Genomic DNA, 13278 nt, shown 5'->3' with positions numbered 1-13278 from the left:
TTTCAAATAAGCCAATTAAGTAAGTATTGATATGTATTAATATGTATTAAATACATATCAATATATATGTATTGATATGTATTTAATACATATCAATACATATATACAATGTATTTGATACATATCAATATATGTATTGATATGTATCAAATACATATCAATACATATCAATTATATAATAATTGATATGTATTGATATGTATTAAATCAGTTAACTCTTTCCTACCTAAATCCTTTTATATTGGGTTCAATATTCTACATTGGGTTAAGAGAATGTTGTTGGTTCAAGGTCCTAATTTCACAACCTCTGGTAGTGTTTAAGAGACTTCTCTCTTAGACCAAATATTCAATCCCCCCTGAGGATGTAACTACTCTGAAACATTCATTCCCCTCCAAGGACCTGACCATTCCTAAGCTTCTTATGATTTATTTGAGGTAGATCAGTGGCATTTCAATGGAGCAGCTCTTACCAGAACAAGAAAGAAACCTAAAGGAGCTGCAGCAGCTAATTCTCTCACTCCTCTTGCATTAGGCAGGTTCCTCAGATTACTACAGAATTTAACTGCTCCCCCAAAAGACAAAACTTCTCCAATAATACACACTAAATAAGCAACAGGAACTCCAGAATTTAATGAAAGCAGAATTAGGCTAACAGAAAATTGAACTGTTTCAAGTATTTCAGAGATTACAAACAGGTTTGTGGTTGCTGCTGTGACTCTTCTTTTTTTCTCTACATTTTCCTCCGAACAACCTTGCATGCGTTTCATATGGGCAATCACAAGTAAAGCTGATTAAAGTTCTGCCACAGATGAAAGCAGCTGAAGGGAAACTTTTAAAGCTAACAGGTCTTTAAGTCTTCCTACATATAATCACCTTTTCCTCATGGGATTTCTAAGAGGAATCAACTTTCTCATCATTCACTGCCTATCAGTCCTTGTACTATGCCATTTAATCTATTTTTTAACAAAAGAATTAATACACTGGGGCTTTTATATAGTTCAAGAAGCTTCCCTTCTAGCAGGTTACAGGGATTCCATGTCAATATCAGATAACATAAATAGATCAATAATTTGCCACACACAGTCTGAAAAGTTTAAAGCCTCAAGTATCTTTACCACAATTCAAGTAAAAGACTGCCAAGATACTTAATATTCTCCCCAGCCTTTTTGTCTGCTTATTACCATCCTAGGACAAGAAACTATTTTTATTCACTGTAATTGAAACTCCTTCCTGCAAAAGTTTCTGGCTTTTTCCTGACCTCAGCTCAGAAAAAAAATTTCCCTGTGACTCTGTCACTTTTTTAACATTTCCCAAAAGACAGACTATGACCCACAATGATTTTCAAAGTTATAAAGTCCCTGAACCTAAAAAGCTTATAAATATATCCTAAACAGCTTAACTGAACCAAAGAGTTAATGGTACATTGTAGGTGGACACATAGAGAGTTATAAATTTTATTCAAGGAGATTTCAATAAGAAAGCTGAACCAGAGAACAGATGAATTAGGCTGGAGGGTAAGCAGCAGAGTGCAGGAAGGGCATTAAAGCACCAAGTGGGACACAGGAGCTCTTTGCTGAGCCTTATTTCTCGTAGCAGAAAGAATTTCTGCTCAGCAAACCCTGCCCTCTGGTGACTAAATGCCATTAGTGCCATGCATATATAAATATTTGGGGGGTTGCCTCTTTGCACATACATTGCCACAAAAAATGCAAGCAAACATCCATTCAGTGGCCTGATTTGGATTTTATTTGTTCCCTCTTCAGATATTACTGAAATAGATTTGTTTTTTCCTTCTGTTTCAGAGAAATGTTCGTGCCACCTCTCCTGTACATTATGTACATCAACATTTCATATTGTATTCACCCCTCTTCTCTGGAAACAGCCAGCCTGATCACACAGTGCTACAGATTTATTGTCCATAAATAATGGACATCTTTGGATGGACAAACCTATCATATTTGTACAATCAGAAATCTAAGCCTTCCACAGATAACAAGAAACTCATGAAATCCAGATATGTACATATCTTTGACAAAAACCCTTTTTTCAGAATTCCTATTCAACAGTTTTATTTAAAGTTGTTTGCTAAACTATTTTCCTAAACAGGTATCAGCTCAGCACCCAACTGTGTTTCTTTCTGAACAGTATAAACAGTGCATGCCCCCCTCCCATTGTGCAAAAACTTCTGTGGTTGTAGTTTAGACACCTTTACAAGTGCTGTAAACCAAAATCCAAGCAGTCATCAAAACCAAAATAGCAGTTGAGGGGCAGAGATCAGCAGGTCACTGGATTTTTAGAGCATTTGCCAGACTTTATATATTCACTGGCAACTCTGCTGAGAGCTGCCAGGTGCACACATTGTGTTTCTCTTTCAAAACTGAGGAGTTACCAGAATTTTCAGTGGATTTTTTTTTTTTCCCTGCAGATTGTTAGGCCTGGCACAAAGCTTGTCATGCTGAGACACACCTGGACAGGCAGGTAGGAAGGTAGGGGAGAGGCCCATAAATCACAACTTCTTCCCTGTCCAATGGCTGCACACCACAAAATACTGCATTTTTTGCCAGTCCCAGGCTGGGAGCTGCACAGTGGAGGAAGAGTTGGGTGCCAAGTTGCAGAAAACCTTGGAAACAGGCTCCAAATAACCCACAGGGCACTTATCTGGGACTGGAGGATAGCTGAAATACTGGAAACAGCTGGGAAAATTGGTTAACTCAGAGCATTCCTATTGCTCTGACTGCAGCAGGACCCATTCACTCCGTGGTGTTAAGCACTACAGTTCTTGCAAACATGGCTTGAGAAGGTATTAAACAGGTAGCAGAGTCAGAAAACTTCCTGCCCTCTCCATCCTCTGCCAGAAACACCAATCTCTGTGGGGCCACATGATGACACAGTGTGGGGAAGCCAGAAAGTGCCCCAGCAAAGGGATGAAAGACAAGTTTTACCCTGGCCCAGAACTCACCCTTGGCTACCAGCACTAGAGTGGGCAGTTAAGTAACTTCCATTCCCCATCATTTTTATCAGAGACCCAAAAACTGAAAAATACTTCTAATCCTCTTCCAGTGGATAGGCAAAGGAGAGAAAGGTGCTGTTGATCAGGAGTGGAAGATGCCTGCTGGCTCCCCAGCTCACTCCTCCTATCCTGCCCACAGAGGATTCACTGGGAAAGCAAGACACCTGCAGAGACCAAACCCAGCAAGAGCAGTGTGAGTCCTCCTGCTGCTGACCCAAGGACATGTCCTTCTGCACAGCCTGAGGCAAGGAGAGTGCCCCAGGCAAGAGCAAAGCCACCCAATGTCCTGAAGCTGCACCAGGGGAGGTTTGGATACCAGGAAATGAAATGGTGTTCAAGCATAGGAACAGGCTGCCCGGAAAAGTGGTGGAATCACCATCTCTGGAAGGGTTATAAAAACGTGTGGATCTGGAACCTGGGGACACAGTTTTGTGGTGAACAGGATTAATAGCTGGATTCAACGATCTCAGAGGTCTTTTCCCACCTTAATGATTCTTGGATCCTACAATTCTTGCTAATGCACGAGGCAAAGGCAAAGCAGGCATGAAAAAAACAAATAAAGCAGTAAGAACAACAGAGCTCAAAGCACAATCAAGAGAACAATTATCAGGCTAAGGGGAGAGACATTTTATGCCTTGCTACTTTCTCTCAGTCACAGCACTACCGCTAATTAGAACAGATACAATTTGCAGGCGGAGTGGGATTTTCAAGTTAATGGCGCCCTTACATTTTTTTTCTGGCTTTCATTGCAATTCATGGCACAGGAGTTTGCTGTCACTTAGTGTGACTCAGCAAAGGTCTTACATGTGCATGGGCTTATATTCATGCTTAAACAGGTACTGAGTGAGAACATGGGTTTTCTGCTGAGCCAGGGCAATTCAGTTCAACATGGTTTTCTACAGAAAGACTCCATAAATGGAGGGAGGATAAGCCATCATACCAGCTAGGGAGATGGGCTGTGCCCTCTCAGGTGCCTTGAGGCTGATGAAGTTTCGAGGATTGTTTAAAAAAAAAAGTGTCTTCCAAAATCTTTTCTGAGTGGCCTCAGTCTCCCAACAACAAGGACTGGAACTGCACAGTGGAAGGGTTTAGCTTAGGCCCTGGATGTGCAGTTCCACAGCGTGGCTCCATCAGCTCATATAGTCCACACAGCAGTGCCAATGCAAAGGAAGGTTTCTGCTGTTGTGATGATTGTCAAATTGCTGATTTACTGAAGGCATAGTGAATGGCTTGGAGACAGAGAACATTTCTTTACTGCTGACAATGCTGAGCCTGTTCTTAGTACTAAATTGCTGGAAAAAGAGGGAGAGAAGAGACAATTTACTTGTAATTGTCTTGTCTCCAGTTCTGTCACTTGCTTTATATTCTTGTTTTTGTCTCCTCATCTGCTCCTGCCATAAATTCCTGGCTATGCTTGTAAAGCCTTTTTCCTGTACCTCAGTGCCCAAGGGATGCAAGCCATACCCTGGGCTCACCTTCTGTCACGGGGCCTCCGCAGGGCACCACCAGAGGGTCCGAGGGAACACTGTGATCTTCATTTCAGTGACACGTCCTGTTCATGCTATTTTAATTGTGCTTTAGTGGCTTACAGCCAAGGCAAGGACTGAATTTCAGGGCAGAAGGCAGACAGCTTGATACTTTCTCTTCCATCTCTGATACCAGACATGGCTTCAAACCACCCTGTAACTTGAAAAGTGCATTACAATGCATGAGCGTGCCAGCCTGGTGACAAAGCCACTAAGATGAAAAGCAATGATACACATCTCTTCTTTCCTCCTTTTTGTGTGCATTGTCCCTTTACTCTCCTTCCCAGTCTGTCTTCCCTTCCTTTTATCTTCACCTCTTTTCCTGGAAATTTGGAGAACTTCTACAGCAGCTTGAAACTCGTGAGTTTTATGTAATTTTCACCTGGACACTGAAAATGAAGGTGAAGTCTGAAGTCACACTGCTTAGGACAGACTGGTGCCTTCCATCCACACTCCAGCACAAACTCACAGCACGAGGGAAAATGCTCAGCAAGGCTTGGCTCCCACACATTTTCTTGGGAAGCAGCATGTTAACTGCACAGGAATCTCATCTGCCCTCCCCATCTCTGCTCCCCACACCATGTACTCCAAACATACTGTGACTCCAGAGACCTCCAGAACATCCAGCCCTTTGTTAGACCCTCACTTAGGGAAACCAAATGGGTTTCTCACCTCACTGGAAAATAATACATTTCTCACTTAAAGTAATTTGGCAAACTTATTTCATTGCATCCAGGAATTGCTCTGACTAGACACAAGGTCAGTCCCAGTTTTTCTTTTTTCTAGGCAGTAATTTAGACTGCAGAGGGGAGCCCTGTTCCTTGATATACTGAGTTAGGATGTAAGGGGAACAATTCCACTGCATCCCAAAAAATATAAAAATTTACCTTACTGATTCTTAGAAATAAAATGGGATAGGAGCTGGCCAGGTTTTATGTGGAAACACAGAACTGATGGCTTCACTGCAGGGGTAGAGCAAGGAGTAAAGGGCACCTCAGGGCTCAGGTGCACAGGAACAGCAACATGTCTTTCAATTTATCCTCTTCTTACAAAAGACCTTTCTTTCTTTCCTTTCCCTTTCCAAGAACAGAGAGTTAATCTTTGAAGCTCAGTGCCTCAGGATTCTGTGTATGCCAGAAGTTTATATGTGTTTGTATGAAAAAACTCAGTGACATGGCCTTGGGCACAGAAACATCCTCAGCCACAGGCTGCAAGGAGGACATGCTGGGGGAGATACGCAGTCTGTTTATACTTGTCTAATATTCTTTCTCCAGGCAATTGCTACTGACAATTGTCAAGGAGATGAAAAGAGAAACTATTTTGACCTTTGGAGTGATCCAGTATGCACTCTGCTATGTTGCAGCATTTGAATTTACTTGATGACTTCAGCTTTCTTTTAGAAGCTCAACACCTGAAATTATAGAAGCAAATCATAAAAGGACTTAAGGGACTTAGAATTGTCTAATCTCCTGATTAAGTTAATCAAATTTTAAATTGTGTAGGCTTGAGTTTACAGATGCTGTGAATTTGCAATATTAATGGTACACACCTTTCATTTCAATGTTTTCCTCCTCTATTTCTCCAAGACAGTGCACTGATCAACTCATAAAGATCATTTCTCCTGTTGTCCTGTGGCAGGAAGAGCCTGGGAGGCAGCAGGAACAGGGGAGTTAGGATGGGCATTGCTCTGGGTGCTCCTGTCCCTCTGTGATAGGTGCAATAGAACAGCACATGCATATCCCAACACACAAGACACAGGCAGCATTCTTGTCCTGTGTTGGAAAAGGGATCATGATGGGAACCCTTTGAGTGCCTCCATAACCTGTGTACCATCCCAGGAGCAACAAGGGAGCAGAAAATGTTCCCTCCCAGGAGGGAAAGAAAACTGTCCAGGACTGTTCCAGGTGGCAAAACAGTGAAATTGAAAAACAAGCCCTGCTGACTGGCTACCAGCAACCGATCAATGTGGACTCCAATGCTTCCTTGGGGATTTCTATTGACTTTGCTTCTGAAAAAGTAAGAAGTTCACTACTCTGCACTGATCTGGAAAGTGGCAGTCAAGAGGCATGGCAGAGAAATGCCAAATCCAGACCATGTATCATCCCATTAATGGTGTCCCAATAGAGCAGCCATAACCCAGGCTCCACTGAAGCCCACACCCCTCATGGCCCTACAAGGATGGCACTTTAAAATTCCTACAGAGAGATTAATGCACACATGGTCAGCTGGTTTGCTTTAAGCTGAGATCTCCAGCTCAGATCACAGGGTCATTCTCAAGCCCTGGGGCTGGCCATGAACAATTTATATTCCATGGCCCATATCCCATCCCAAATCAGCACATGCAGCTCTCCAGAGGCATGCAGAGGGGTTTGTTCTGTGAACTGAAGGGCTCATTGAGATTCTCGTTATAAAACAGGTTACTTCAGGGATGCCCACAGTTTGAATAATTTAAAGTCAAACTGGACAAACACAAGAATGTATTATGCAGAATAGCCCATTTTGGAAGGATGGGAGATAACCTTCTTGGTCTCATCTCTCTCCTCATCACTTCAACTGTGTTAAGAACTTCAGCTGGAAAACGTTCTTCCCAGTAGAGTAACATTAGGGCCATCCTGTGGAGCCCCTGTTTAAAAATCAGACCTAAGCACATCAGGAAAACCAGCCTTAGCTGCAGTGCTGAGGACTTGAAAATATACCTGGTGAATCATCAGATCTCTGAAAATCAGGTCTGCAGCAGCTTCAATTTTAATTTCAAAATACCCTGAGTTATCTAAAAGGTAACTAACCCAAGGTTAGTTTACCATCTACCCTCTTACCCCCTTAACAGGAAAAAGAAATTAATCCATCTCTCTGCATCAGTAGTGACTGTATGTATATTTTCCTGCACATATTCCCAGAACAGTCTCTTGGTCCTTTTGTATTTTTTATTTCTGCTTCTTCTCTCCTTCTCACAGGCTGTTGTGTTTGATCACACACCTATAGTACATTTTATGTAAGAGAACTGGCTGTTCCTCTCCTTACTTATTTTTCTCCTCGATTTTCCTTCTTTTATCCTTGAATTTCAATTGAGGCTGCATACAGAAGCCACAAATCTATCATTTATATGGCCAAGGTAGAAGACTGTAGGCCAGCTCCACAGACACTTAAATGCCAAAGCCCAGCAAAATTCAGCTCTTCCCCAGGCCAGACTACAATATCCAAGCTAATCATTATTATTTTTAATATGTTTTTAATTAAAAAGTGCTACATTCTAAATCTTCATTCTCTGTTAAAAGTATAACAGCCAAAAACACTACTAGAAGGTAGCTTGTTCACTCAAAATTCAGCAGTATCATTCCACAGAATTTCCATTCTAATCAGTCCCATATAGACAATAAACAGGAAATTTTCCGACTCCTATGTGCTAAGAATTAATTCTAATTTCATGACAAGAGATAGGGATCAGGGAGAAATAAATTAAGAAACACAGTATATCGTCATACCCAGTGACGGGAGACCACAGCCCACACTTGCTCTGCTTCAGCAGGTCCAGGTCCCCTGAGCAGTGCAGTGCCAGCAGCAAGTTCAGCAAGGTTGGCCATGCAAACACAAACTTCCTGTCTCTGGCAGCCATGAGGAGCCCACAGTGAGATTTTTGCTGCCAGGACTAATTTCCTAATGGCACCCAGTCAAAATAACCTTTTATCAGACATGGCTACACCTACAAGAGTTGCAGCTCTACCTCCGCAGTTGCAGTAACTCCTTTCTAAACATTTGCAGCAGCAAAAGTAAAGGTATTTTTGATAGCATTAAATGTCATATGCAGAAAAAAAGAGTTAAAAATAAAAGTGACATTAGCACAGGTCCACATTTACAAAGCACTAGTTTCTTCCCCTACCAAATATACTGAATGATAGAAAGGTTCTCCCAGAAGAGATCAATGCTTCAACTCTGAAGCAAGACAAATTCAGAAAAATCCTGTTGAAAAATGAGGCACATAGTTGAAAGTAAAGTCATTAATGGCTGAATGACTTAAACACCTTGATGTAATCTCTGTCACCGGGGCACAGTCAGATCATAATTACACCCAAAATGTCCCTCAGCTCAAAAGGAGCTAGCAAAACTCCTGGAAGCTCATGACCTGTGGAAGGAAGGTGTAAGTCCCACTGCTTCAGAACCATCCAACCTCAGGCAGCACTTTGCAGTTCTGAAGATGCCTTCCAGCCACACTCAGCACCAACACTCCCTGCATTGCTGGACCATGCCTGGATAGGACAAAGCACAGCTCTGGCTTCCAGCACCTGCCACACAGCCCTGGCAGGAGCTGCTCCCCTTATTCCATAGGTAAAGGAAGTGCAACATTTCCTGAGCAAACACCTTCCTGCTCCCATTCACTAAAGCTAAAAGAGAAGGATGGAGTGGATGGATGGATGGATGGAAGTGCTCCATGAGTCATATCTGACCTATGAGATACCAGAACACCCAGAAGCAATTAGATGATTGCAATTAAGCTTACCTTCTCTAGCTGCAGAGGCCCCAGAGCCAAGGGCAGTGATGGTGTGGAAGGAGGCCTCTAATGTATGAAGTTAAAGGATAAAAATAAGCTTTCCCCATACAGGAGTAGAAGGAAGAAATCTTTCCTCATAGTTCTTTGCACCACCATGTCCCTGTACCCCAGTTAGATGTACCCAGGTGGGCTGTGGGCTGTCCCTCCCCTTTTTACCTTCTCTGTCCTTTCTCTAGAAAGTTCTCCCTTCCCTGTTTCCCCATTGGCCCCAGTTTGCTGCAATCTCCACCCCTCTTATCCCACTGGCTCTCCCTCCCCTGACCCCGCCCACACACCGCTTTACCCTGTTCCTATTGGACCCTGACCCTTGGATCCACCCCCTCAAACTCATATAAATCCCTGGACCCTCCAACAATCTGTTTGTTTGTTCCTGGACCCCTTCAGTGTGTGGCTGCATTTAAACCCCACAGGAACTCCATTCAACGACCCTTTCTGGCTTTCTGCTGTTGCTCTGCTATCCATGGTGTGCATGTGAGTGTGGCTGTGTGTGTGAGTGTGATTGCAGCCTGCCCAAATGTCTTCCTCCCTGGAGGCACTTTTGGGAAGGTGGCGTCCCTTTACCACCATCACCCGATGCTACATCTAGTAATTGCACCATTTCTTAGTTTATTACAGTCCAGTTTAGGCTGACATGGTGCAATGCCATGACAGGAATGTATCCTTATAAATTCTGGGTGAAGGAAGGGCCTTGCAGATGTAATCAAGGCATAGATTCCCAGATATTTATTCTGGGAAGGTGTAGAAGACATATGAGCTGTCCATTTGCAGAGGAGATGAGAGACTGTACTACTCTTAGAGGAAAAGAGAAATATGCATTATTGTTAGTGGAATGTTAAAGCAACAAGTCATCATAGTCAGGAAATACAGAACAAGATAACTAGGATAGGGACAGGGATACTGAAGCTTTATGCACTAAAAATTCAAGTGGAAATCACAAGTTTAATCTGAGATTTGAGGCAGCACAGCAGATTGCTTTCACCCACTCTGACCAGTCTGTCACTGTGTTGTCATAGATCAAGAGTGCACTGGGAGAGGCACAAACAGGCTAAAGGATGGATTGTTCCTTGGGGTTCAGGATCTCTAAAGGATGGATTGTTCCTTGGGGCTCAGGTGCAAACAGAGCTGCAGCAAGCAATAAAACTAGCACTTGGCTGCTGATGTGCAATAGCTTTCTTTGTGCACACTGTTAGCCCATGGAAATGTGAGGGGATTTGGATTTAGTTTAGCCTTTACAGCCTGAGTGCTGCCACTTAACAGTTCATGTGCCTAAACACTGTGATTTCTGCTTTACCAGGTAGATGCAAGCTCATTGCCAACACCAGGTGTGCAAGCTGCCCTTGCTTGCAATAAATATGCCAGTGCTTTTCCAGCAATTCAGCAAACTCCAGTCCTTCCCAGCACAGGAGCTCTGGGTGACTGGGAAGTATTGAATATTGCCTGGTGCTCTCAGAACTACAAGCTCTTTACTGGTTTATTATCCAAACCTGAAATCAGCGTTCTAATCCAGCAGATTCTTGTGACCAGAGGATGGGATGAACTGAACATAATCATGGAAAACAGTGAACAGATCTACACCGTGTCTCCAAGTAGTTCAGAACTGCTCCTTTTAGCATAGGACACAGCACCAAATACTGCTGTTTCATATTAAATCCATAATTCATTGTTCCTGAATGCAAACTACTAAATATTTACAGGCCACAAACTGAAATTTAACTTTCTTTACAGAAAGAATTCTTACCAATCTCAGGAATCTCACCCTTACTAACCTTATTTCCAAACAGACCACACTTTAAGTTTTCCTTTTTGTAGCCAACTCTATGCAAATCGTCTTCCCAAAATACTTCTGTGTCCTCAGAGCACACATATGAATAATTTCTTCTGCATTTATTCATAAACCTGTTTCTTTTAATTTTGTTCCTCAATTCAATCCTTTAAGCCACTCAAGACAAGGAAAATTTCTATCTTCCAGGTACCTGAAGTTACTCCAGACTCAGAATTTTGAAGCAGATCTTCTGTAATGTAAAGCAATGAAATAAAACATCCTGTGGTGCTGTATTTCTCTCTTTGCAGGAGGACTCCTGTTTTCCATTAAGCAATGATGAACATTTCTTCCTATTGACTCCTCTGAGAGCTCTTCAAAAACCCTAAGGATATTCTGTCTTATTAAAAGTAAGAAAATCTTCCAAGTATGTTGCATCAGCTGTGAAGTTCTGCCTAAACTCAGTGCAGATAAAGTATCACACAGAGCAGAAGATGAATGGGAGACAAGATCTCAATTATTCTTTCTCAGGAATAAAAACACTGAAGATACAAAAAGATAAACATCTTATGAATAGCTTCAGTAGAGGCAAACTGGGTGAGGTAACAACTAGAATAATGTAAAATTCCATAATGATGTGCATGAAAACAAAAAGGAACATGGAAATATAGTTGTACTTTATATTTTCATAGGAAGTTTTTCTTTTCACTTAGTTGTTATTGTTCCACTGTTGACTTCCTGGAATTTTATCCTTGTATATCCCAGGCTGAAGATTTTGGAAGCATTCTTGGAGGAGAATCTGCCATTCTTTTCCATGTGAACTGATCTACTTTGCATGGATCAGCTTAAATGATTATGTAGGTCGGAGAATTCTCAGCTATGGGGTTCTAACACACTCTTGGAAAGTCCAACACCTGGGTTTAAAACTTTGCTCCTAGGAGTCTTTAATTATCTATACAAGGGGGTAGGACTTCCATAAGGCAGACTTGCAAAATCCTGTGTATTTGTGATTAGGAAACTTTTTGAAAGATGATTTCACCCATCTGGACAGATTGCTACAACCCCCTTACTCTGTTTTAATTTAGTCTAAATTAAATTGTTATTGCCAATACTGTTCCTAAAGTCAGGATAACCTTGTCAGTTTAATGTAAACTGAAATTAGAGAATTTAGAAGGAAATCAGTTTATTTGGAAAACAGCTCAGCTAAGTTTACCTAACTACCTCAGAACAAACCACATCCCCTCTGTGCCAGAAACTATATTAATACCAACAGAAAAGTAAGTTCTACCAAAATAATGTATTGTTAATGCATTTTACAGAAGATACTCAGATGCAAACAAAAGGGGAACAGATAGTGGAAAGGTGTCAGAGCTGCTGATCTAATTTCCTAGTTAGTCTGGTAGAAATTACTCAAATTTGCCCTTTTTTAATCAGAAAATAATTCAGCATTCCCAATTCATCACCTATTTCCTACATTCTGACAGCTATGACACTAGACAGAAAAATTACCTCTTTCCTCACAACAGCTGATCCTTAGAGAGGATGAGAACAAAATTATTTTCAGTTACTCCATTAACTCAAAGGTCTGTGGTCACTCTCCTGCATTTAATCTGCTAATGAACCGCTGGGGACTCCATTTGCTGACATGTAACGCTGCCTCTTGTTCTCCTGTTTGATTGTGTAAGAGGGGGCTGTTTCTGTAGAAAAACAGAAAGCTGATTCTTTTCTGTAGAATCAGCTGGGGACATAAGAGGTGTAGTTTTTAGGAGGAAGTCAGCTCACACGAGAGGAATCTGAAGGGCTCATGCACTTGAAAGTGTTTCCACCCACAAGACCAGTTACCCTAATAAATGATATTACTTCTCCCTACAAGTCTTGCTTTAACTCTAAGCACAGCACATTTTTGAGGGTCTCTGTGGAACTGATACAGTCCAGTGCAACCTTAACTTGGTGTTCAAGCACTCAGGGATTTCTAATGCAAAGCCCACCTGAGGGGATCAGTGGGGGCATGGTGACATGCATGACTGGAAAGCAGCAGCATGCTGTTCATGTGAACATTCATGTGAACTTCATTCATGTGAATGAAGTACTGAGCTGGAAAGATGGAGGAAGGACAATTTCATGACTAACCAAGATCTGCTGAAGACACAGAGGATTTCCCTGTTTGTCATACAGCCAGATTCTGTGATGCTGGGTAAAACATTTAAGCTGAATTTTGCTAAGTGAGCACTACAGTGACACTTCACAAATGTTCACCTCTGGGACTTCTGATACTGTTTGAGAAATGCTGAGGGTCAGCACTGCCACTGAGGTCACAGAGATCTGTGTTTTAGACTCTCAGAAAAATAGCCTTTACATCTCAGTATTTAGGATACATTAAAAATTGTTCCTTAGCTCAGGGGAATAAACCCCTCCTCATGTTCAGAAGCTGTCCCAT

At 41.9% G+C, this 13278-nt stretch overlaps 1 protein-coding gene and 1 long non-coding RNA gene across 4 annotated transcripts in view; both read right to left on the bottom strand.

The window, feature by feature from the left end:
• The window catches only part of DPP6 (dipeptidyl peptidase like 6), a 539231-nt gene that overhangs the window by 363735 nt on the left and 162218 nt on the right, over positions 1 to 13278 (bottom strand). The window lies entirely within an intron of this gene.
• LOC117245586 lies at positions 2565 to 9140 on the bottom strand. Its single transcript, XR_004500392.1, has 4 exons — positions 9032 to 9140; positions 6086 to 6181; positions 5424 to 5947; positions 2565 to 4925 (listed from the first exon to the last, which is right to left on the bottom strand). It is a non-coding gene; the product is annotated as an uncharacterized LOC117245586 (long non-coding RNA).

This window comes from Parus major, chromosome 2 (assembly GCF_001522545.3).
Source record: "Parus major isolate Abel chromosome 2, Parus_major1.1, whole genome shotgun sequence".
Classification (NCBI taxonomy): Eukaryota; Metazoa; Chordata; class Aves; order Passeriformes; family Paridae; genus Parus; species Parus major.
The sequence above is the reverse complement of the archived record's forward strand: the minus strand, read 5'-3'. Positions and strand labels throughout refer to the sequence as shown.